The sequence below is a fragment of the Myripristis murdjan genome, chromosome 19, assembly GCF_902150065.1.
Source record: "Myripristis murdjan chromosome 19, fMyrMur1.1, whole genome shotgun sequence".
In the NCBI taxonomy this organism is placed as follows: Eukaryota; Metazoa; Chordata; class Actinopteri; order Holocentriformes; family Holocentridae; genus Myripristis; species Myripristis murdjan.
This window is the reverse complement of record NC_043998.1, coordinates 14,340,798-14,365,611: the sequence shown is the minus strand read 5'-3', so window position 1 is coordinate 14,365,611 and position 24,814 is coordinate 14,340,798. Positions and strand designations below refer to the sequence as shown.

The following is a 24,814-nucleotide window of genomic DNA, read 5'->3' as shown; positions in this document are numbered from 1 at the left end:
CGTAACGAGCGACCACCAACCAAGAACTCCTGTAGATCTCTGCCGTGAATCATTCTGTGACTCATTTCGGTGAGTGAAATTATGGGTTCCCCTCTCCTGCCATAAGGCCATTAACTGAACAATAATCTCTTCCATCATGAGTGGTCTTGGAACTGATATTCAGATGTCTGTCACAAGCCAAGTCTAACAAGCTGAAAGCTATTCGACACCGGCAGCTGGACCTCGAAGTCCTCGAATCAGACCCAGAGCAACGGGGTGTGTTTCCAAACCTCACGTTTAACACACTCTCACACACATACACACACACACACACACGCTTGCATGTCATTAATGCCCGACCTTAACCTTCACCACAAACCTTAAAGCAAAAAATCCAAACTGGGACACTCTTGCACTATTAAATATCATCAATTTGTGGTGTTTAGTGTGTTTTTTGTGATGAAATGTCATAATTTACCTTTTTTGGCATACCCACTGTTACTCCATCTGCCTCATAATGATTTCCTACATTTCCCAGAATGACTTTCAATAACCCCCAAAGTATAGCTGTGAACTTGTTGCATTCAGTCAAAGATGTGTGTACTAAATATATACTTTGAAAATGTGACCATACACCTCTGGGTTATATGGTGAGAACGCAGTGGTGACGTTTACAGTTGATATTTTAGATAATTTTTTTTTTCAGCCATTGAACTCGTCTATGTCTCTGTTTTATTAAATTTTTATTTAGAGAAATAAAGATTTGCCTGCCATCGACCACTGACAGCCTTTCTTCCACCATGATGAAATGGCAAAAATCATACCAAGATGTAAAACTCGTGTATCAAGACTATTTCTGAAGCTTAAAGTTGTAATTACGACATGAGGAGGTGTTCATTTGTTTTTTCTACAGGAAGTCAGCTCGTATTTATATTAATTCTGACAGCATGTGAAGGCAGGGGATGAAAAAAAGGAGGGGCACTGGGTGGGTTGATGCATCTTGGGAGAATTGTCCTTGAACATGGCTGCAGTGACACCAGCTGAGCCTGGTTACTGTAGTTTACTACATACAGATTTAAAACTCAGAAAAAGTGATTTAATGTGGATTTGGTCTTTAAGTGCTTCAGGATGGATCTTTCCTTCAGCCTAAACGCTAATTCTAACATCTAAAAAAAAAGCCCCTTATAAAAGTGGCGAGAGGACAAAGGAGTATTTTCTTCATCTTCAGGACACATATGTATTCACACACACACACACACACACACACACACACACACACACACACAGAACTGACCAGTGCAACGGGTAAAGAGGAATGCATAAAAGAAGGCAGGTTACAAAATGTTCAGTTAATTCTTTTTCTCTCGGCTGTGTTCTGGCCGCTCTGTGGTCAGATGTGGAAGCCTGTGTGCTCTGTGTCGGTCACAGAGGATAAACACACCCCTGCAAATAGAAACCTTCACCAGAACAATCCACAACCACATCCTCTGCTTATACTGTGGTGGTGATACAGAAAGTGTGCCCATGTGTGTGTGTGTGTGTGGGTGGGTGAGTGTGTGTATGCTAACATGAGCTGAGGCACCCTTAAGATGCACTCATACGTGTGAAAATAAAAACAGACACATACCAAGCTCAGACATACACATGCATACACACACACACACACACACACACACTAAATAGTCCTGGCTTCAAGTCTGGTTTTGCAGGTTTTTTTTTTTTTTTTTTTTTTTTAAGCAAAAAAGGGGTGGTGTGTGTGTGAGTGTGTGTGCGTGTGGGCGGGTGGGAGGTAGGGGGAGGAGAGACTGACCCGATGCCGTGCAATCAAAAATCAATCCTCTCTTCTTTCATCTTTCTTCCAACGATGTATTTGTTCATCCGACGAAACATCCTCCATCCTCCATTTGTTATTCCATCTCTCTCTCTCTCTCTCTCTCTCTCTCTCTCTCTCTCTCTCTCTCTCTCTTTCTCTCTCTCTCTCTCTCTCTCTCTCTCTGTTTCTCAACTTGGTTTTCATGACAGGCAGATTAGGGGCTGTAATCCCTGTGCTGTACACCACATGACATGCCACCACTGTCAGGACACCGGGGGCTGATACTGACTCCTGATTGGACGGCGTTATTGCTGAGATCATGTCACCACCATGCATTCTGCAGGACGTGGTATCTCACAAATCTAAACTGTTAATACCAAAGAGGAGGAAGCATCAATCAGTTGCATTAGGAGTCTTTCACTGAGCTTCAGGAAATAAACAATGCAATGAATCTACTGATGATGAAAATTATAAGCCAACATGTCTTAATCAGCCACTTCAGCAAAAAAAGATATTCTCCAAACTCTTCATGCAGCATAATCCAAGTATTGACCCTGTTTTTAGGTTACGTATGTCCCAAACCAATGTACATTCACTGAAGAATTGGCACATTCTGATGTTTTCATATCCTTTTCACTGCTGTTTGTCTCAGTCACCTATTAAATCTATTCTAATGGAAAAGGCTACAGTTTGGTACCATTGTTCTCTGCAAGGCATCCAATTGAAAACCTTTTCATCAGACATTCAAGACCTCTTGGGTTGTGAAAATAGAAAAAGGTAACACTTTACAATAACAGTACAACAATTAACATTAGATTACGTTAGTTAATGCCGTAATGGTTAATTAACTGTTAGTTAATGATTATTATGGCATTTACTAATGTTAATAATATCTACAATAACCTTAAAATAACATAGAAATTAATACCTTAGCATGAACAGCATTAGTACATGATTCTTAGACACATTAGTTAACGGTTAGTTACTTAATGTTTATTACGGCATTAACTAACATTAATTGTTGTACTGTTATTGTAAAGTGTTACCTAGAAAAAAAATTAGAGTCAAAATATATAGTTTTTGGGTGACGTTTTCCTTTAACAGACCTCAATTCCCAATCTGGTGATGCCATATAAATACCACTTATGGAGCTGCACTGATCAAAATTGCCTCCTTCACACCGACTGTAATGCCACATAGGAAGTTTTGAGAAGTTTGATGGGAAACTCTGACATCCAGCAAAGTACTGCAGCCTGATGTGCCTATAGGGGGACTGCAGCAGAGCAGTGAGGTAATTGGATCCATTTTGCATAGGGTGACATTTCCTGACATGCCGAGACGGTATAAAACAAAGGAATCCCTTTGGCACCGAAGCACGACTTGTCCTGACACTGCTCCCTGGTTCTGGTCGAGGCTGCGGCAACCAATCACCGCTGAAAACAGGCTACCCTTCAGTGCGACCGCATTTCAATGAGCTTTTATAGTCTTATTATGTTAAGAAGCGTGTTGTATTCCACAGCCTAATCTCTTATTCAGTCTCCTCTTGTTCGCTTAACCTCTCACCCTCTCCTTCTCGCTTTTTTCCCTCTTCTCTGTCTTCACCCTCCCTCTCATGTCAACCTGCCATGCTCCAGCTCAGATACCGTGGTTTCTTTTTTCCCATATACTCACTAGACACTGATTTTGCTCACTTTGCTGCTGAAAAGTCAACGCGCGGCCAGAGTTATGGTTGATTTTTATGGAAAATATTTTATGACATATACTTAAATGTGATCATTTTCTCACCATAAAATTACAAAAACTCACTTTTACCCCAGAAATATATTCTTTGAAGAGCCTCTGAAATGGCAAATCATGTAATATTAAAACACAATTACTGTAACGCCATGCTAACCAAACTCTCAGCTTGGCTGGCAGCTGCTTCAGACAGGGTGAGGCAGGTTTCTTTGCAGATGTTATGGACTTCCCCGCCTAAAGCCTCACCTCTGTCATACTGACACAGAGCAACAGTGACTGGCTAAATTCGGATTTTTATTTGAAGGTCAGGAATCAGCCGTATTGTAAATATCAGTCTAACATCTGCATGACCCCTTCCTCACGCAGGGTCATGCAGATGTCAACTGTGTCTTTGCTTTCTCTGCGCATCGCGAATGGAGCCAGACATCTGCTTTGATTCTAGTCCAAAACAGATGCGATATTTCTATTCTGGCAACTACATGGCATTCAGTTTGAAGGAGAGCCATGTTTTTTTTGCTCCCCTACAAGAGTCACTGCAATAAATCTGGCAGTGGAGGAGTTTCAGAGTTAATTGGTTGGGAACTCTTCGTAGCAGATTGATGCTCCAACAATCAAGAAAGGTTTGAATTTATTATGCTGGCATTTTTCTGGCCTAATAGTCACCACAAGCTGTCAAGACTTTCCATAGAAATCTTGCAAAATTGCAGCTTTAAAAACAATGCATCTCCTCTCCCTCCTTTATCCATTTTGTCCTGACACAGCAAAGAGTCACCAGGTCAGATAGATTAAAGCCAGAGTTATGCTACATGCTGCAACCCTTCCCCCTTGTAAGGCAGAAAACCTTGCACTGTATGTTGTGGGTTGTCATCTGCGCCAGATGTCATATCACTATGGGTCATTTCCTTCCTGCTTGCAAAGCTGTACTTTTCTGTGTGTGTGTGTGTATGTGTGAGTGCTCAGTTGCACGACGACCTGTGCAAACAAACACTATTAAATGATTAAACATCTGCCACAACAACAGGGAGAAAAGCAGTAGACACACAAATTATGTCAGTCCTGGCAGCAGCCAAATGGATAGCGTCGACATTCACAGAGAGAAAAAAAATAAAAAAGTGCACATCCTTCCTTACTGACCATTATCTGTCCCAGTGTTTACTCCGACTTTGTGACTATAGAGACTTTCATGCCTGCATCATGCTATTTACAATACACTCTGCCAGGCAATGACTTTAAAACATTTTCTGCAGAAAACAACAACACAAAAGCATCACTGATCTTCTTATGCATTTGTACTCAACTGTTGCCATATGCAGGCAAATATAATCAGGCATTAAATGTTTCATTCTAGTTACCTTGATCCTTTCCAGGAAACTGAGGATGGGATTTGGAAACCCTAAAGCCTACGAATGAAGCTTGTCCCTACAGCCAATACACTGTTGTCCTATTGTGGCCTACTGTGTCTCTGCAACACTGTACCATACTGATTTATCTGGGCTTTTTAATGCTCCTCTGTTAGAGGGAATTTGGAGAGACGAGTTTTACGTTTCTTTGAAATGCGGAACTGACAGGCAATAGTTTGTACGGTGTAACATACAGTACGTGCCAGGAATCAGGACTATTACGTGATAAAGTGTGAGCTGCCCCAAAAAACCACAGTTTATGGCGATTTTTACGATAGAATGACACAGATAATAAACAGTCTGCCAGAAGTTTAATCTCATCAAATGTTAGGATAAAGTGGCCATGATGTAACACTGATTCCCAATTCAAACTGCTGACATCATTCACGGTCTTATTCTCTATCCATTAAGTGGCAATTATTTTCATTCCTAAATATCCTTTTTTCCCCCTGAAAAGCACAGACAAATGTGCGCAGGAGGTCTTAATGAGACAAAGCCATCTGTCTAAACGCTGGTTTAATTGCTTTGTGGTGTCTGCGTTTCATCTTGTTACCACAGCTTACACGACAGTGAGCAATTCATTAGTCAAACAGCCACTGTGTTGCTTTGCCTCCTTTCACAGCAGTGTAGGCAGGATGCCAGCATGTGCACTCACACACACACACGCACACATGCACACACTCATGCACACACACGTGCGCGCAGAGGGAAAAATGGTATTTAGCAAGGCAAGCTACTTAACAGTCCCTTGTGCAGCATTTTTAAACATCAATATATCATTGTCAGATTAACTGTGATACTTTGGTTAAATTATTACTTGAAAAAAAAACTCTGACAGCACTGTTCATTAATATCATTTGAATTATATTGCTCATAAACATTGTTGCTTCCTGTCACAAAGATGAACACAGTTTTCAGCTTTCCCAGTAGCTCACCTGTTAGCGTGCCTATCACTTAACAAGCCTGAGTCCTTCCTGCAGCAGCCTGGGTTCAAATCCAGCCAAAGCCCTTTGTGCATCCCCTCTCTCTCTCTTCTGCCTTTGCTCTTCCTATCAGAAATGCAAGAAAAGGGGGTGCTGGCTATTTGCAAAATCTCTAAAAGCTTTAGCTCCATTTGCTTTGGAGGACCAGCTTCCTCTACCTGTTTTGTGCTGTAGAGCAATACAGCAGTTTTGAAGGCAAACTGAAAAGCATCCAGCAGCAGACTACAGACTTGAAAAACTTTACAGTAACAACAACTACCACCTCTGATTTACACCCAAACATCTATCTCTAATCCAGTGTTGAAAAACTGACCATTTGTAACTGCACGCTTAACCTTTGCTTATGCGTAACAGCAAGGACTACGAACTAACACAAGCAGAGCTGCAAAGCCACATGGGTGCAATAGTGGTACAACTGGTCACTGCACAGTATTTACAAGCCAGTAAACAGCAGAGCAACACTGAGGTTGTGAGCTCGAGCCTCACCTGGAGAGCTTTAAAGGTCAGGTTTCAGTCGTTCTCCCTGTGGTTTTGCATTTGCCTTTCATACTAATGCAGCATGATCCACTTGCTAGAGGATACAGCGTACAACAGGCCAGCTATACTGTACAGCTGCAACAATTAGTTGAATGATTGAGTTGCTACGTGTTAAATTAATCGCCAAGTGTTTCATAAATGATTCAGCATCTTGACTAATTTTTAAGAAGAAAAATTCTCAGACTCCAGCTTCTAAAATGTGGATATTTTCTGGTTTATTTACTCCTCTGTGACAGTAAACTAAATATATTTGGGTTGTGGACTGCTGGCTGGGACAAAACAAGATATCTGAAGACATCACCATGGGCTGTGGAAAACTGTGATCAACATTTTTCACCATTTCCAGACATTTCATGGACCAAACAGCTGATTGATTAATGGAGAACAATACATCAGATCAACACATTAATCACTAATGAAAATAATTGTTAGTTGCAGCTCTACCTTACTTCCTGTACACTAGGAAATACCTGACATTCCTCTGGAGAGCCCAAGTCATTCCGCCCCATTTCATCTTACTCAGTTCTGCCTGCCATGGCATGATAGAGGTGGGAGCCGTGACTGATCGAGGTCAGGCTGCTTGTAATACATCCTCATCCGCTCTCCAGTGCATACACACCTGTCCCAAACCTGCTCCGGCCCCAACGAAAATCCCATTTCCCTTTTACCTTTTCTGCACAGTGCCAGCAGTTCCAGGGAATTTGTCGCTGAACTAGCACCTTCATTTGAATGGCTCATTCATTGAGCTGCTCTTTCCATATCAGTGAACGCAGCTTGGTTTGGCTCATGGATGTGAGATGCCTGACTTTTCATTGCTTCCTCTCCGGTCCAACGTGTGTTATTAAAGTTGAAAATTGGTCTTGATTATGAAGCTACACTAGTGTTACACATGGGGCCCCAGTGTGCCATTTGCCAGGGGAAATGAATGATGAAAATTATATGAAATACTCACTACATGACCTCCAAATCAAACAGCATGTACACATAAACATTTGTGAATGTAAAAAAACAGCTGTCAAACGCATGCCAGAGCATAATTCAGTGGGCTAATCTGGTTCAAAACACAAGCAGCTCCAGCACAAAAGACCGGGCAGCCGTAGCCTAATGGTTAGTGAAGTGAGCTTAAGACTGGAGGATTGCCAGTTTGAATCCCAGGCTTACTTTCCCCTCTCTAAGCAGTATCAGCAAGGTGCTGGATCTCAGAAGACTGGGCAGCCAGCAGGTGAAAAAAAAGTGTTTGATTGTGCAAAGCCTGGTGTTCCTGGCATTGTTCTGGCTGAATAAAAGCAAAAAAAAATACTCTTTGAAAACAGACAAGGTCTGCAGAAATAAAGCTTTCTCTCATAATGATATTTTAACTCTTCTGGTACTATGAACTCTGGCCTTTAACAAAAGCCACTTTGCTATTTAAAGATAAAGATAAAGGTCAGACATGTTTTATCTGCATCACAGTGCAGCTCTCTCTCTCTCTACTACTACTACCCAGGTACTACCCAAAGCAAGACAGTTTTAATTGGTAACTTGAAACCAGGGCAAAACACGGGCAAAGTTGAAAATCCACAGCCAAACTTCCCGCACCCCCGGCTTTGCATAATCAAAAAGGTTCTGTTCTTTCCCACAATGAGAAGTATCCCCTGTGAAAGTCATTAAGAGATGATTAAAGGATTGGCGTGGGCAACAGCTAAAAAGCTTTTGCCTCTCTAGATTGATGTGCCGCCCGTGGGGGAAGCAGCTTCCAATCCCACAACCGCAACCACCACCCAGATTGGAATATGTTAAAATCCCAAGTAAATCCACTTCTCACCCGTACATTTCTGATTAAACAAACAACTAAAGAGTGGCTTAAAGAAAAGAAAGGAAGACATATGATCGTATATTTGCAGGGATTGTATCAAAATCTTAGTTACTGCAGTTACTGTATTTAATTTTTGCCATCTGTATTGATTTTGCAGGAAAACTGATAGTAAACCACAAAAAAATCTTCAAAAGATAAAGGAAAGTGATCAGTCATATTACATTATCATAAACTGAAGCTGTTCACAGAAGCAGGGAATGGAGAAGAAATGATATGTATAAATATTCATTTTGGGGAAAATATTATTACCTGTTTGCGATGTAATTCATTTTGTTCAGGGCAGCACTTCTTCTAGCTGGTGGATAAGGACATTTAAGTGTTGCGTTTGCATCCGGTATGACAGTATAACTTCCACCTCATCGCAAATGGGACAACAAATCTGTGCCCATCCACAGCCTCACGCCACCTCTGTACGGGGATTACCGTGCACTGAGGCAGGAAGGAAATGAAATACTGAGACAGTGATACATGAAAAGGGGGGCAGAAAAGAAAGTAACCTGCATTTTGTGAGAGAGAAGACAAAAGGAGGAAGGGACTAGAGAGTGGGGGAGGTTAGAGGAGGCCTTGCGTACAGTGAGAGGGCAACCCAGAGGGAAAACCGTGAGAAAAGACAGCATGACATTGTGTGAAGGGAAGAGAGAGATGGACATGGAAGAGACGTGCGATTCTTCTGGGACTGTCCCTCCTTCACTGCTCTGTGACCCTGCAGGACGAGCCAACAACTGTCCCATTGTGCCCCCTTACGCCCCGAGCCCGACCCAGAGAGCTGCATCGCCATGCCAACCGTCTCACCGATTCATGCATTTCCGCACGAGATCCGAAATTTGATAATCTGAACTTCTCCATCAGCAAAAATGAATGTGGTTCATACCCTTTTTCATCTCCTTTAATGGAAGCATCTACTTGGGTTAGCTGGATCAGTTTACCAGTGTATTGTGCTGGTTTTATTACATCTGCAAGTCACGTCGACCACCTCTGATATGATGGCAAACCCTAAAAGATGCAGAGATAAGTAATTTAGTCACATATTCAGTGTTAAAATCTTGTTTTTCTTCAGACAAGTGAAAAAAATCTGCCAGTGGGACGGGCTAATCTCTATTGTTTCCAATGCTAATCAATTCATTCCCCTTAATTGTCCTGAATTCCCAGAATTTTCTTCAGTCAAGTGTCACTTCCTTGATCCTAGTGGGCTGATCTGCCTTATTCTGCCTTGTTTCAATGTATTTATACTTGTTCCCAGAAAGATTACTTAAAGAAGTGAAACTGCAATGGGGAGAGAGGTAGGAATATCTCATCCCAATGAGGAAAAACAAAATTTTACTTGCTAAGATGGAGAGTTTTTGCAGTGCACCTGTTGAAAACCCAAATAAACAATGAATAAAATCAACTGCATCCAGCAACTGATGATGTCACATCGATCAAATGTTTATGTGAAGGTCAGAGTGCATGTTTGTTGAACACTGCCCTGCAAATTTGCATATATAAGCAAAAGAAACCATGAAGGAGTATAGCTTCTGTTAAACACTGAGAGTGCTATTTTTAGGTCACAGCATGCTCATAATGTCAGCTTGTGCCACAACTGCTACTACAACTGCTGTTGTTGTTTCTACTCGTGCTAATAGTGCTAAGAGTGTGAGCGAATGAGGAAATATGGTATTACTGCTTGCTCTGCTGACAAGTGCTGCCACATGCTGATTTGGTGTGATGTTACTATCTGGGTTTTAATGTCAAATGTTCAGAGGATTTTCAAGCCTCGCCATATTTAAAATTCTGGAGGAAAATGCTGAATCCATATAGATACAAGATATAAGATACCAGCACAAAATACCAGCTACTGGCAGCTTCGATACAAAAATATCAGTGTCAAAACTCCAAAACACATATGAGTCAAACAGCATCGACCTCACATCTGCATGTCTAAACAACATGTGACACCCATTTACATAGTTTCAGTGTGTGGGCTTGCTGCACGGAGAGTTAAGTAGGGTTAAAAAAAATGCAGCACTTTTTGTGTGTATGTGTATATGTGCGTGCCTGTTTGTGTGTGAGTGTGTGTGTGTGCGTGCGTGTGCGTGTGTGTGTGTGTGTGTCTGCTTTGCTTAACATCTGCATCTGTTTACCTGAGCCGTGCAGTAGATTACATTCTGGTGAAACCACACGATGCTTGTAAGAAGCTAATCTGTGCATCATAACCCTAATGAGTGATGTCAATCTCTATATTGATGAGGTCAGAGCTATTGCCGTAAGCCAAGCTGCTGCAAAAGCTTTAACAATTCCCTTCCAGAGCAGAGATGTTTACCCTCAATTCTCCAGTCAGCCTTAAAAATATGTCTTAGGTCATTTCAGGTACATACTGAAATGCAGTATTGTTATTATGACTTATTCCAAATGAAAATTCAAGAAAATGTCAGTTAACTTTGAGCTGTCCAGCTGCAAATTTTTTTTCTAAGACTGATAGATTCATTGATTTAAAAGTGACATATTAATCAGTAACAAAATGACTAGCTGCCGGGAGAAACTTCTCCTTATGACGGAAAGGTACTGTATAGTATATCGCAGAAATGACTGAATGGAAAAACTCTCTACAGAAAAGGCACTGCCATTCATCACCACAATTGTTCCGACACCTCATGGCACATTCGGCTGCCAAAAGTCCCACTGGGGAGGGTATAATGATTCCACAGCCCCGGTGCCAGGTAGGACTTGAGAGGACTGGGCAGAGTTTTCTCAGCACAGAGGCCGTCTGGAGCCCGTCTGCCAGCCTGACGGTTATAAAGCGCGAGTCGGTGTCAGAAGCCCTTTGGGACGGCAAGGAGATGAGAGGGAAGGACGAGAGAGAGGGAAAGAGAGATCAGAAAAGTAAGAGACAGACACAAAGGGTGAGAAGAAAGGGGAGGCGGGGGTAAAAGCAGAGAGGAGTACTACTAAGACGCGGTCTCAGGAGAAAAAGCTGAAACTCAGCTGGAGGCCGAGGCTTGGCTACCTCTCTGACACCGGCCCTGCTTTACTGCCTGTGATCAACAGACGCCCAACAGCAGGCACAAGGCACGAAACACCTGGTTAATGGCTGTTGTGTTTTTTTTCTCTGAACTCTTATACATGGCCAGCACAGATGCTTCGATAAGAGCCTTGCAGTTGGGCTGCAAACATCATGCAACCACATCTTGAACCAACATGGAGGTCCAGCGGAAAACTGGCATGATACAAAAATTTTAAGTATATTTAAGTATATGATAAGCAGGCCAGAAAAACAAAGACACCTGAATAGGTTTGTGGTGTGGGTGTACTGTAGATCCAGACTGAAGTCGCTGTGGTATCACACAGGCATCTTGTCTTTAGCCCAGAGCACTTCAGCCTTTGTTTCTACTCCCAAAACACGAGTTGTTGTTTGAGTTTCAGCTTACTTAACCAGAGTAAACAGTGTTTTTTTTTTTTCTTTCTTTTTTGGCTTTGTTAGCTCGCTAAATAGCCAGGAGACTAATGTAGCAAAATAAGTTCTGTTAAAGAAAAGGTTCGATATTTTTCAGCCCAGGCAATAATAAATAAATAACAACAAGAAACTCACCACTCTGCTGCAGCTTCTTGCTAACCTTCATCGCAGTAAAGATAGATAGATAGATAGATAGATAGGTATACTTTATTGATCCCAGACTGGGAAATTCACACGTTACAGCAGCATCATCAATAAAAACAAAAAAATAAAATTAAAATAAAATTAAAAAAATTAAAATTAAAAGTATATACAATAGAGACTAAAAATGTGAAATATATACACTAAATACAAAAAGGGCTAAGTATATACAATAAAGTGGCCTGAGAATATAAGATGTTTAAGTGTTGAAATGTAAGAAATGTAAGATATACTGATGAAAATAATAAATATGAAAAATGAAAATACAGATAGTAGATGGTATGGCACAGGATAAGCTTGACACCATGGTACCAGGAAACCAAGTGGCAGAACCCGACGCCCGGTAATGGGATTCGGCGACTGTCCGACTTGATTTGATCCCATGGAATCACCACTTCTAATAAATAACAGTTAAGGTGCTGAGTGCTGAGTAGTGGATAATAAATAAACAAACACTTTAAGGTGCTGGGTAGTGGAGTGTTAAAAACAGAGCTATACTGCAGAGAGTTGTGAGTCTCTGTCAGACCGGTGTGAGTTATTGTACAGTGTGATGGCTTGTGGCAGGAATGATTTCCTGTATCTGTCCCTTCGACAGCGGAGCTGTAACAGTCTGTTGGAGAAGGAGCTCCAAAAGGAGGGCAAAAATATTATAAATGTCCTCTTTGAAAGCTGGAAACTCACAGCACAGTCATATACATCCTATAATCGCCCAACCAAAAAGTGGCTGCAAACAATGCTTTCTGATGAGTTTTGTTTAGTATTTACGATGTAGTATCTGCATTGTTCTGCTTTGGCTGATGCATTCATGGCAAGTAAGACCTCAGAATATCTGCCTTGTAAATTCCCAACCTGCGATAAAATGGTGTTAACAATGTCAACTTGGGACAAATGAGTGGAAGAAACTGAATTTTCACACCAGAGAAGAGCACATCCCACTTTTCCTGTGTTGCCACCATTAACGCCATGAAATTTATGAGAAGGACATTTCGAGGATCAAGTTGAAGCTGAAACTGATAACAAGCCATCCTGTTGTGCTGAAGACGAGCAAGAAGATACAGAAGAGTCGTGCTATGTATGGTTAGAATCAATGTTAACATATTATTACTGGTTTGCAACATACCAAACCTATCCCTTATCTTGTCTTTGCTGCTTTTAATATCTAGCATGTAGTGGAGGGAGGTGGCATTTCCAAGGCTGTTCCATTTGGAAGGATCGTTCAAATGCATCCGAGGAATGCATCTTCATGTGGCGGTTTTCCAAGGACAGATAAGATGTATCCCTCCCAGCCGTATATATCCTACAATCCTGTGTGTACACAGGCAGTGGAGTTCAGTTTGAAAGAAAATACTGCTGCTCCAGTGGAAATGCATGCTATTATGTAAGGTTAGTCTGTCCTTCAACAGTGACATTTCCAGCAGCGTACATGACGCACACGTTTGGTCGAACATTTCAAAGGAGAAGCCTTCGTATTGCAAGGCTGCTGAGGGCCCAGCGTTATTCGGCTGCAGCCCAGCCTTTGACAAATAAAGCTCCTATATCTAAAAGACCTCCAATATGGCTGCCAGATGGAGCGAAACATCACCTGAAGTTACGTCCTTCTTTCTCACAACCCTTTTGGCCCTTGTACTGAGCGGCTTTTTGCTCCTTGTCAAGCCAAGCCATCCAGCACAAAGCCTTTGCTATTACTTGCTCTTCTTTTTCATCTCTCTGCCTCTCCTCTTTTATCCCTCTTAAGATGGATGTAGGGTACTGGGTGGACTGCAGGGCGTTGAGTAGGTTCCCGCATGGTTCAGGTTTGGAAATGGTATAAAGTGGTGATAATTGTAAAGCTGTTATTTGACTTGGCACTTTTGAGGTTATTATTTTTGCATTATACACAGTCAACTGTCTTGCTCGAATCTAATGTTGTCTTTTCTCTTTTTTCCCCACTGTGTATTTCATGACGCATTTGAATAAATGAAAGTAAGAGATTTTTTTTAAGTGAGTAAACAAGATTTCTTCAGTATTTATCCATCACTGGTAGTCTTTTTGCAGTCATAATGTGTTTTGTCAATCCTCTGTTGGTTTAACTAAGTTACTCCCTTTCTCTCTCTCTTCTCTCTTTCTCACTCTCTATCTCTCTCTACCTTCCTTAGATTTAAATAACGTCGCTCAGCTCATAGTGCCCATTAGAGTCCAATGTCCTGAGAGGGGATTTACCAGGCATTATAGTTCTGAGCGATGAGAAGTGGGAATAGACGGACACTAAGAGCTCTGTATGTATAAGCTGGTAAGCTTCATGGACCCCAGTGACGAATAGCTGAGTAAACATGGGTTAATCCGTATCTGAAGTTATTTCTGGGATGTAGCAGTGCCCACCCATCAATCATGACAAAAGCTTCAAGAGACAGATCAGTGTCCTAAATGAAGAGGGCATCACTGGTGCGGCTCTCTGTTCGACCTTCTGGCCGGCGTCTCCGCCAAGAGCTATAAACTGACTTCCAAAACATCCATGAAGAACACTGAAATGGAAACACTCCAAAACACTTTTGTAACAAAATACAGCAAACAAGACATAATTACGGGGCTTACAATTGAGGTCAAGTCTTGCCTTCATTTTTTTTTTTTTTTTAGGCTTTACAAGAACTGCCGTACCCATGTTTTTGGAAGTACCTTATATGACTTTCAAATCCAAAGTGAACTCTGTAAAAAAGTTATGTTCGCTACAGCCAAGGCTTCATCAACACAGGTCCAAAGGTGGCAAAAACAGCTCTGCTTCGCACCATGGAGCTCCAAAGCCAAAATGAATTCAGTGACCTTTAAGTGTGTCCACGCCAAAGCAAATGAAAGGATGCAGAGAAGATAACAGTAGAGGACCTGACAGACCAGAAGTGCCTCTGCATTAAGATAATTTTCATTTCCAAGAGGAGATATAAGATGACAATAGAGTCAGTGCTGAAATGCTTTGGGAAAAACCCTGCTTTCAAAACCAAGCAGAATAAAGTCATCCTCATTAAACCTTTGTTTACCCAAGGATATCTGATCGAGCATTTCACCAATGCTCTGTTTCACACAAACACTAACCACACACACACACAGACACATACCTGGAAGCTGCACTGTACAACCACTGGCTCCCGAGCAGTTCCTCAGCAGCGACTGAAGTTAGATACTTGTTGAAGGTAATTTCAGCAGAAGCCAAGCAAAGCATTCCTCATTCACTTTCCCCAGAGAGGCTTTCTTGTACACAGGAATGGGCAAAATATTGGTCATGGGCTACAAGTTGACGCTAGACCTGGGACAGAGGCCTGCACGGGGCAAGTCAACCCACCGAACCTGTGAAACCCGCAAGAGACATGAGAGGTGCAGACATGCATGCGTTATTTTTGCAAGTTGGAAATTGTTTAGTTGTGGGCAGAGTGCAGGCTGATGGCAGGCCTGTTGCACTGGTGTTGTGGGCTAGAGTGGGTGCTGCAGTTAATTATGTGAGTTGTTAGCAGGTCTAGGAGGGAAATCGCGCGGGAGCAGAGTGGGCATGGGCGTGAATTCCTATGAGGGTGGAGGGGAGCAGTCTTCAGACCTCTGCCCTGGGAAAAGATGTGCCAAAAGGCATCATACTTATTAAATGATATGGGATGAGGAAAAAAATATTGTCTTGATATTTCAATATTTTATCTGTACCTGAGGCCCATTTTTATTTTGCTTGAGGCAGAGAAAATACTGCCTTGAGAACTGCCAGAATACTACAGATGGCATTATAACCTGTTCAAACAAAGTATGATTCAGCTGTTTTCCATCACACAAACTCAAAATATCTTACAGAATCTAAATACCAATCAATTTGGCAGATCAAATCGTCAAATCATACCAGAAGGATTGCTGCGGATTCTCATACCTGATATTAGCCATAGAACATGTTTTAATTTCCTGGGATACCTAAAAGCCTCAAACGATCATAACAATTGTTGTTTGACATGAATTTGCATCACCTAATGCTCCTGTGCTGGAAAACAAGCCAAAGAGGTCTGACAGCTCAGAGTTAAACACTGAATTTTCACACCTTTCTTCTTAACCAACGTTGTCACAGTCAGCCTGCATATTTCTACTCATTCACCAACGCTAAAACATTCCTCCTCCACTTCACAGTGCATACCGCAAACAGGACGTGGTTAAACTGCACAGTGAGGCTCATTGACTGAGATGCTTTTGCTGGGGTATTTGATCATACAGCCTTGACCTTTAATCTGACACAGATTAAAAGTCATTCCACTTCTCCTATCACATCCCAATCTAAACATAAATACACACCCTACAACTAATGGTAAACTTGGATAATCACTTGAGCCTTTGTTATACTGTGTATTTTCCAGATAATCTGCATTATCTATGGGTTTTCCTCACAGTCAGTAATCTTTGTTATGGTAAACTGTCAAAAGCCTATATCTGTCTCTATAGAAAGTATGACACATTTCTAATTACAGTTTTAAACTATTTTACAATTTCAAACTAATACATGCCATATAAATAAAAGTAATAGAAAAGTGTATACAGAGAGAAAGATAAAGAGTGAAGTACAGACAGACAGGGACAAAGACGGAGAGCAAGTCAGCTGACCTTCACATGAAGCTGCTTTATGTCAGCTGCATGGTGACAGGAAGGTCACCATCACAATAAATGTCTAGTCGAGTATGGCCTCGCCCTGGAGACATGAATAGACCTCCTCAGCAGCCATCCTTCCCTGCTTCCTGCTGTCCCTCTATCCAGCCAGCAGCCTCATGCTGGGAGCTCCAGCACAACAGCTTCCTCTGTTGGCTGGCCTTGTATGAGACGCTAATGGTAATTGCCCACAGATGCCGCTTTGGGCAGGATAGCAAGGGAGAGAGAAGTGACTGTGAAAAGAATATTTAGAGAGAAAAATGGAGGTCATAATTGTGGTCTCTTTGAAATAGAGAGGAGGTATTCAGTATCTCCATAGAGAAGCCTGGAGTCCCTCAGGAGAACTTTGGCCGGGGGACAGCATTGTCATCAATGGGACATTGAAGAAGAGTTTGGAGAATACTTTGCACCACATAATGGGCAGATTAAAATTCCTTCTGGATCTTTTTGACAGGCAGTTTGCCATTGATTCAACTTTTGTCGCTGGAAATTCAAACAAAAGTAGCGGGGTTCCCATCCAAGTTTTTTTCTTTCTTTTTTTAAAAAATTATGACATGTCAAATTAGAAGAGCTTAAAGGTAACCGCAAAATTCAAAACGTCTTTAATAATGCAAAACTAAAGGTTACGCACTTGCTTGAGGTAGAGTACTCTTTTGTCGAAAGCAAAAGCACGCCAAAAAGTAGGATTAGAAATGCATTTGTCTAATGAATAAGGATTAATGTTTGGCATGATGGATGGTTAAATTTCATTGCAACAGTTCAAAAGTGGCTTTGGGCATTCCTAAATGCTACCTGTAAAATCACAACCTCCAGAAATGACGAGCCCACTGCCATTCAAATGTGCAAGGTGACGCTCGTGGAAGTATGGGCATTAGTTGCTGCATATATAACCAAATTCTGTAATAATAAGTTGCCCTATCAGTAAACAGTTCTTGAAAGACTCTTTCCATGTGTTTTACTTACATTCAGGGAGCCTCTTTATTTGCTTCAACTGAGCGGATGGAAATTATCCTAATTTGCATTTTATTTTTGGCAATATCTCAAAGATTTGTGTAAAATTCACTGGACAGTTGGATGGAGGCCTAGCTGGTGATTCCTGCTGGCTTACTGTGCTCATACAAGCCAGACAGGCTCTCCTTCACATTTATAAAAAAAGGGTTAACTGTTCATCTACCTAACTATTATCCAAGAGTAACAAAAGTGGCTATTGATTAAAGAGGATACAGAAAAAAATGCCTCCTTTCATCCCTGAAAGACATATTACTTTTTAAGGAATTTTGATTATGTTGAATTTTGACCTGTGAAAGTATGTCTATAATTATACAAACATGTATGAACCTGTTTTTACTTGAGTGTATTATGTTGCTTGTTATTAATATCTATGAGTGCCTTGAAAGATGTCGGGTGGGAAAGTGAGATGGCAAGAGGGATGGAGACAAAGAGGAAGAATTGAAAGAGAGGATTATAGAAATCCCTTCCCAGATCACAGAGGATCAGCTTGAATCTTGATCATTTCATCTTTCAGGGAGGGAAAAAAGCAAAACAAACTGCACAATGGCCTCACTCACTTTAAATGTCACTCCTGCCATCACCTGTTACCAGGCAGGGCCAGAAAACAGCACAGTCCTCCGACCCAGGCCGCCCACAGAAATGGCTGGAACCCTGAAAAGGTCTAATGACTGGGCTTTTGCCAAATCTACTTTACTCATATCAATGCCTGGAGGTCCAGGTGTTGGCTGGCTGGCTGGCAGGTTGGTGGCCATTGGGGGGGGTGAGATTTTGGGTCAGGGCTAGGTGTCTGGCCTGGAGGTCAAGGACAACTGGAGGCTAGAGGGTGGGTGGCTGGCTGGTGGACAGTGGGGCATCAGGTGTCAGGCCTGGAGGTCATGGAGGGGCATGACACCCAGCCGGAGTAAATGTGGTTTTTCATGTGATTTCTGCGCAATGCTCTGAATGCCAAAGTGGCAGGAGTACCTGTGACTCTCTTATGCCTTAAGTTTCTCAAATCCAAGCACCGCAGAAGGGGAGATATACAGGCAGTGCGTCCATATTTTCCCTTCTCCCAATAGGTGGAGAAAAGGGTTGCCCTCCAGGGGCCCCCCTTGCAGCAGGCCTCCAGAAAGCCCCCCGTATGGGTGGCCATTTGCCTAACACAAAGTGGGACTGACACTCAATATATTAATGTGCAAGCATTAAAATATGTTACCGTATGAGAATGTTGCTGTTAACAGCAAGCATCTTGTCACAATTGAGTCAAATATTTAAGAAAATATTTACCAAAGATACCATTAACTGTATTGCTGTGGGCTAAACAGTCTTAATACAACTTGCGCTGTAATGCAGATGAATCTATATTCGCAAGTTAGCTTGCTTACACATTGCCTGACTTTAGCTTGTAATACCTAGTTAACGCTCCTCAAGTCATTAATTCATAAACATTATCAACAGCACACAGACTGTATGTGGCTCTAATGAGGACAGAAAAATAGGTTTGTCTCCCTGTTGTAACATGTCAACAGTAACTCTGGAGATTATTAAAAAAAAAAAAAAAAAAAAAAAAAGGAATTTAAACTTAATTTCAGTTATGGTTTCTTTCACTCAGTGTGAGACCAACAATATTGAGCTTTTCTAAATCCCTCTTCCACTCTAGTGGACCCAAGGTGCCAAAATAGTCCTTAGACATGCTGAAACTAGCCAGCTCCAGGTATTTTTGAGAGCTGTTTCACATTTGATTGCATTGATTGGCACGGACTGCTTTCCCTTCTTCTTACCTTTTTTTTTTTTTTTTTTTTTTTTTTTTTTTTTTTTTTTTTTTTTTTTTTTAGGAATCATGAATGATTCAATACAAAAGATTTCATATCAATTCAGGCCAAGTGAGAAGTATTCGCTCCATCTATCTCTTTTAGCAGACTGATGCTAAAACTGGCAGAAACTGATTCATCAATGCATCAAATCAATTGTTACACTTTAGCTCACAAATTCAGCTCCAGAGGTGTGCAACCTGCATGCAAATTGTATCTGACTGCTCAAATCAGACTCAGTTTGTCAATTATAAGCAAAACCTTTCATTCAGTTAAGACAGCTGTCATAGTTTTCGTGCCACAGAGGCTTGTGTGATCCAGTGTTGGCATGCGGAACAATGACACAGCAGTGGAAAGGAAATAAAATATGACTTATTGGTGTTTGGGGAGACGCCTCAATTCATTAAAAACTGAGAGGCACAAGTGAAACGTGTTGAAGTGGGAGAAGCACTGGTACACAAACAGATGTGATGTCTTTTGTTGTTGTTGCTCTGTGCACATGTCATTTTGACATCGCTGTCAGTTTAAATTGGTATCAAATATGGGTCAGATGCTAGAATAGAAACAATCGAAAAAGTCATCAAAAAAAAAAAAAATCAGGCAAGAGCTGCAACTCAGAACCGAGCATAAAAGCCCGTGGAAGTGAATCACGCATAATTTAGCTGCTCAAATCACAAGAGTTAATGTTGCAAACTTCTGCATTAGTTCAAATTATTTTAGTCAAAAGCACCTGTCAAAATGTGCATGCATAATTCATCACTGCAGGATCCCAAATGGAAAAAGGACAGCGGCATAAAACCCAAGAAAAGATAAACAGTGCAGCTTGTAAATGCTGGAGAAGATGCACTCATGGGTAGACTGCCATGAAAAATGCATAGTGAAAACACTCCAGGGCCCTTGTAAAACAAAACCAGCTTTACAATGTGCCCTGAAGAAGTATCAGTATAAACATGGCGGTGTGTTTCACTTCTGAGAGCATCAGCCCAGAAATAACTCTGCCACTGTCACTGCTGGTTTTCTGTCCGACATGTTTGAACATGTTCGGCACAGCAGGCTCAGGCTGCCGGGGCGAGAGAGAAAGAGAGAGAGAGGGAGAGAGAGAGAGAGAACACACCTACATAATGCCACCCCCCTTCCAACACACACACACACACACACACACACACACAACCCCACACACAAAGCGACTATTCGCACAAGATGAAACATCTTCCTAGGGTGCTGTCAGCTTCCTGTTTATAACTGGCAAGACACTTTCCTGTGTGTGTGTGTGTGTGTGTGTGTGTGTGTTCGCATATCTCTAGGATGAGTTTTAAACCTCCAGATTGAGGACATTTTCTTGCTGAGACATTGTCATTTTGCTGATCCTTTCCTCTGTAAAGGGTTAGTTTAGGATTAGGATTTGAGTGCAAGTTTAAGACTGGAATTAGGATTATATTCAGGTTAGAATAAGGATTAGGTATTAACCCTTTGTACCTTGCACCTTTAAAAAAATTTCTCCTTATGTAGCTTCAAACCAAACAAAATGGCACACACATATACTATGTTAGGGCTGGGTTTAATTAATCGATTTTTCAATTTGAATCAATCACCATAACAATCCTATTTTGACTCATTTAATCCCTGAATCAATGTTTAAATCATTTGTAGAACAAGAGGGTCCTTATACGTATTGTGGGATGAAGGTGTGCATTTTGCAAGAAGAAGCTTTGCTGAAAATTCAGAATATTTCCATCATGTTGTAGTGGTTCAATATTTCACATAAATCCAAGCACTGCAGGTCACAGGTTCAAACTGGGGCCACTGATCCGGTGTGCTTCAATAGGAATCTGTCCAGCTGTTTCAGGTAGGTGTGTGTGTGTGTGTGTGTGTGTGTGTGTGTGTGTGTGTGTGTGTGTGTCTACTTCCTACCATCTTGCCAAACAGGAAGCCGGAACAAATCCTTGATGTCATGGGTTTGCAGCTTAATTGTCGCACTGGGATCTCAGCGTGGCCACAGACAGAAACTGGGACCATCGTCTGAACAGCAGGGCCACTCTGAAACCTTTTGTATTTTTTTTGTTTTGTTTTGTTTTTTTAATATGCCAGTCAGTGTGTGTGAGTGTGTGTTCACCTGCATGTGTGTCCATGCAACTTTTTCTTGGGTTATTTTAAACATTTCAGAAAGTACAAAGAAGCCCACGGGTTTCGACTTTGAATTGGATGAAACGAAATTCTCTCTCTCCCAATTCAATTTAGTTTTCAATTCACTGTGCTGTATTGGCATGGCATTTGACATTTGGGAGGGAAAAAAGCAAATAACTCTGATGAGGCTAGGCCTTTAGGAATGACAGCAAGGAAATTGATATTTCTCTCGCATGCCCATGCACACACACACACACACACACACACACACACACACACACACACACAAACACACACATTCACTCCCCCATTATACCCTTATTGATGAGGCCCCTCATGTCTCAGCCTCCCAGCTATGGTGCAGAGAAGCATCAATAAAGCAAGACGAGGAGAAAAACTAAGATTTCATCTAGTCCGCCTCCGGCAACGAGCAGTAATGTAACCGTGTGTGTGTGTGTGTGTGTGTGTGTGTGTAAGAGAGAGAGAGAGAGAGAGAGAGAGAGAGAGAGAGAGAGAGAGAAGAGCCAAAGAGGAGAGTAAGAACTCTCTCTCTCTCTCTCTCTCTCTCACACACACACACACACACACACACACACTACACCTGTTCCTCTCACTTTTATCTCTTAGGTTTGCCGGAAAAGCAGGCCAGGCAGCTTGTCAAAAACTCTAAAAAACATATAACATAAAAAAATAAAATAAAATAAAATACTGACAGCATTCTCTGATCACTGACTGTCCCCCACAGGCTGTTTGCCTCGGGAGACCCCACCCAAACACCCAAACACCCCTGGGTGCTGCAGCGGCTGCCGGTACCGGTGCACATGTCTGCTGGGTTTGGAGCGGGATGCTGACGAGATGCTGCAGGGCATCGCATTGCAAATTGCAGGCATGCATGTGGACAAACTGACAGTGCATGTACCAGGACACACGGCTCGGTGTGTTTTGCTTACCTTTCTGTTAAATGAATCGCCACCGGTCCGGTCCTCAGCTCGTGCAGGCTGCACACCGACGGCAGCGCCGGTGAAACGCCTATGTGAGAAGCCGGGTCACTTCATAACTTATCCACCACAAATCACACAGAGAAAACAGGAAAAAGAATAGTTTTCCTTTTGAGGATAAACGCCTTCAAGGGTTAGTTTGTGCTGCGTTCACGTTCCATCCGCAGAGGGGAAAACGGAGAAATATTTCTCCAAATGAAACCTCCGTCTGATGTGAAGGCGAGCGGCTGCTCCGCGGCTCTTCCCCGCCACACCGGCAGCGACTCTCGGTCCGTCTGTGGTGTTTCTGCCGTCCGCCCACGCCGCTGCTGCTGCTGGATGACAGGACACCGACCGACTGACACAGCCACCGACCGACGGCACCGCCTACCGGGGCTGCCCTGCAACTGCAAGCATATGCTGGCACAGAATTAAACTGAATTTTATTTCAGTCTTACATTCAAGAATGCCCAGCCCTAAATGGGCTTACAAGACACAAGATACTGAACGAGTGTTAATGTTAATTATGCAATCAAATATTATAAGAGATAAATTCATTCATTCGTTCAGTCAATAAGTCAATACTCAAAATTGATCTAAAATAGTACAAAAAAGTTATTATGAAAAATCACTGTGATTTATTTTTGTGAGACTTCTTCAGATGTCAAGTCAAACTGCAGCTCAAACCTTTCAAATCTGAAAAATCTTAGAAATGTTGGTAACATTTCTGAGTTTGGAAGAATCACCTCTGTTTGAGATTTACTGAGGCCCATAAGAACACTGAAAGACAGTCTACGCAGCAGAGTTGCGTAATTCACATGTTTTAGACTTGTCATGACAAGTATTGAGGGATATCCGTGTTTCCTCTCCTTAATTGTGCTTTTCCTCCACCGCTCTGTTGGTTTCTTGCTGCCAGTTGCTCTGCTGGTCCGTGTCATGCTCTGCAGCAAGCAGGAGCGTCTGTTCACTAAAACCCAGGAACAGCAAAGCTCCTGCATTTGATCTAATTTGTCATTAACTCTTCCACCGTGGACTTCCAAACAGATGCCTGGCTGTTTTTGTTTGAGCTTTGCTATTCATGTTAAACTCTTGGGACTCAGTGAGGTTGAGGTACGACAAGCACCAAACCTAGTGGAAATCAGCTGATGGCCATGGCAGGTACAGGGTTAAATATCTTGCTCAGGGGTGCCTCAGCAGGTGTGGCTGCCTGGGGACTGAACTGCTGCCTCCCATCATCGCTAACCACCAGTCCATCATGCTGACACAAAGCAAAATGATACTTTATTAACCCCTGTGGAAAAAACACTCTTTTAATATCCCAGCTCTTGCTTAGCCTCCTCAGCTATGATGCAGTTGTTAGGGTTTATTTCTGTTGCTGTGCGTGTAGGTCTCGTGCAGCACTGGTGCAATTCCACAATTAATTGATTAGTTAATAGACAGGAAATGAATCGATTATAATTTCATCAAGAGCAGTTAGAGACAGCAACCTCTGCCACGCTGCACAATCCTTCACATCAGCATAACGCACCTCGCTGCATCTTTGCTTCATTCCAAAAATATTGCCCAAAATGTGAATTTTGACCTTTGGGTGACCTTGACCTTGACCTTTTACCTAGACTCTTCAAAATGTAATCAGCTCATCCCTGACGTCTTCCCAGTCCATCAGTAATGTTTCATCCAAATGCCTCCATTAGTATTTGACTTATGTTGTTAACAAACTAACAGACAGAGGTAAAACATAACCTCCTCCAGCTTCATTGGCAGAGGTAATAATCAATTAATCGGTTTCGTCATTTATCAAGTGAAAATTCCAAACATTTAGTAATTCCATCTTCACTAAGATCACAGAGATGCTAAGGTATGTATACTCTCTCTGTTCATATCATATACAATTTACATTTTAGGTTTGATCAGACTGTGGAAGCAATTTGAAGATATCACCTTTGGGTTTACTATATCCCATGAGCATTTATCATTATTTTTTAGAGTGCATAGACTAAGTGATTGATATATTGATAAAACAAAATAATCGATGGATTCATCGGCAATAAAAATAATGGTTAGTTGCACCCTCGCATTTCCCATGTCTTTTTAGCCTGACTGAGGGATACTTTATGTGCCTTTAACCTGCTCAAGGTCCCCAAACATTAGAGGATCCAGGGAGCTACGCTACTAATTTATTAGACTTTTGCTCTTAAATGTCTTGTGCTTGGCCATGTATATCCAAAAGGTCAAGCAGTAATGAATATTTATGTCAGCTGTGGTCTTTGTTCATCGGGCAGGTCACAGAGAGTCCTCAGCATTAGTTGTCTGTCCCTTTGTAACCTCTGATATGGCGGTCT

General features: G+C 41.9%; 1 protein-coding gene across 3 annotated transcripts in view; it reads right to left on the bottom strand.

Annotated features, from left to right (window-relative positions):
- rhbdf1b (rhomboid 5 homolog 1b (Drosophila)) overlaps window positions 1-22,755 on the bottom strand; it is a 51,956-nt gene extending 29,201 nt beyond the window's left edge. For all 3 annotated transcript variants that reach the window (XM_030078528.1, XM_030078529.1, XM_030078530.1), the window contains exon 1: window positions 22,446-22,755. The gene's annotated coding sequence lies outside the window, so the exon portion shown is untranslated. The remainder of the gene's footprint in view (window positions 1-22,445) is intronic.
- Window positions 22,756-24,814: the final 2,059 nt, after the last annotated feature.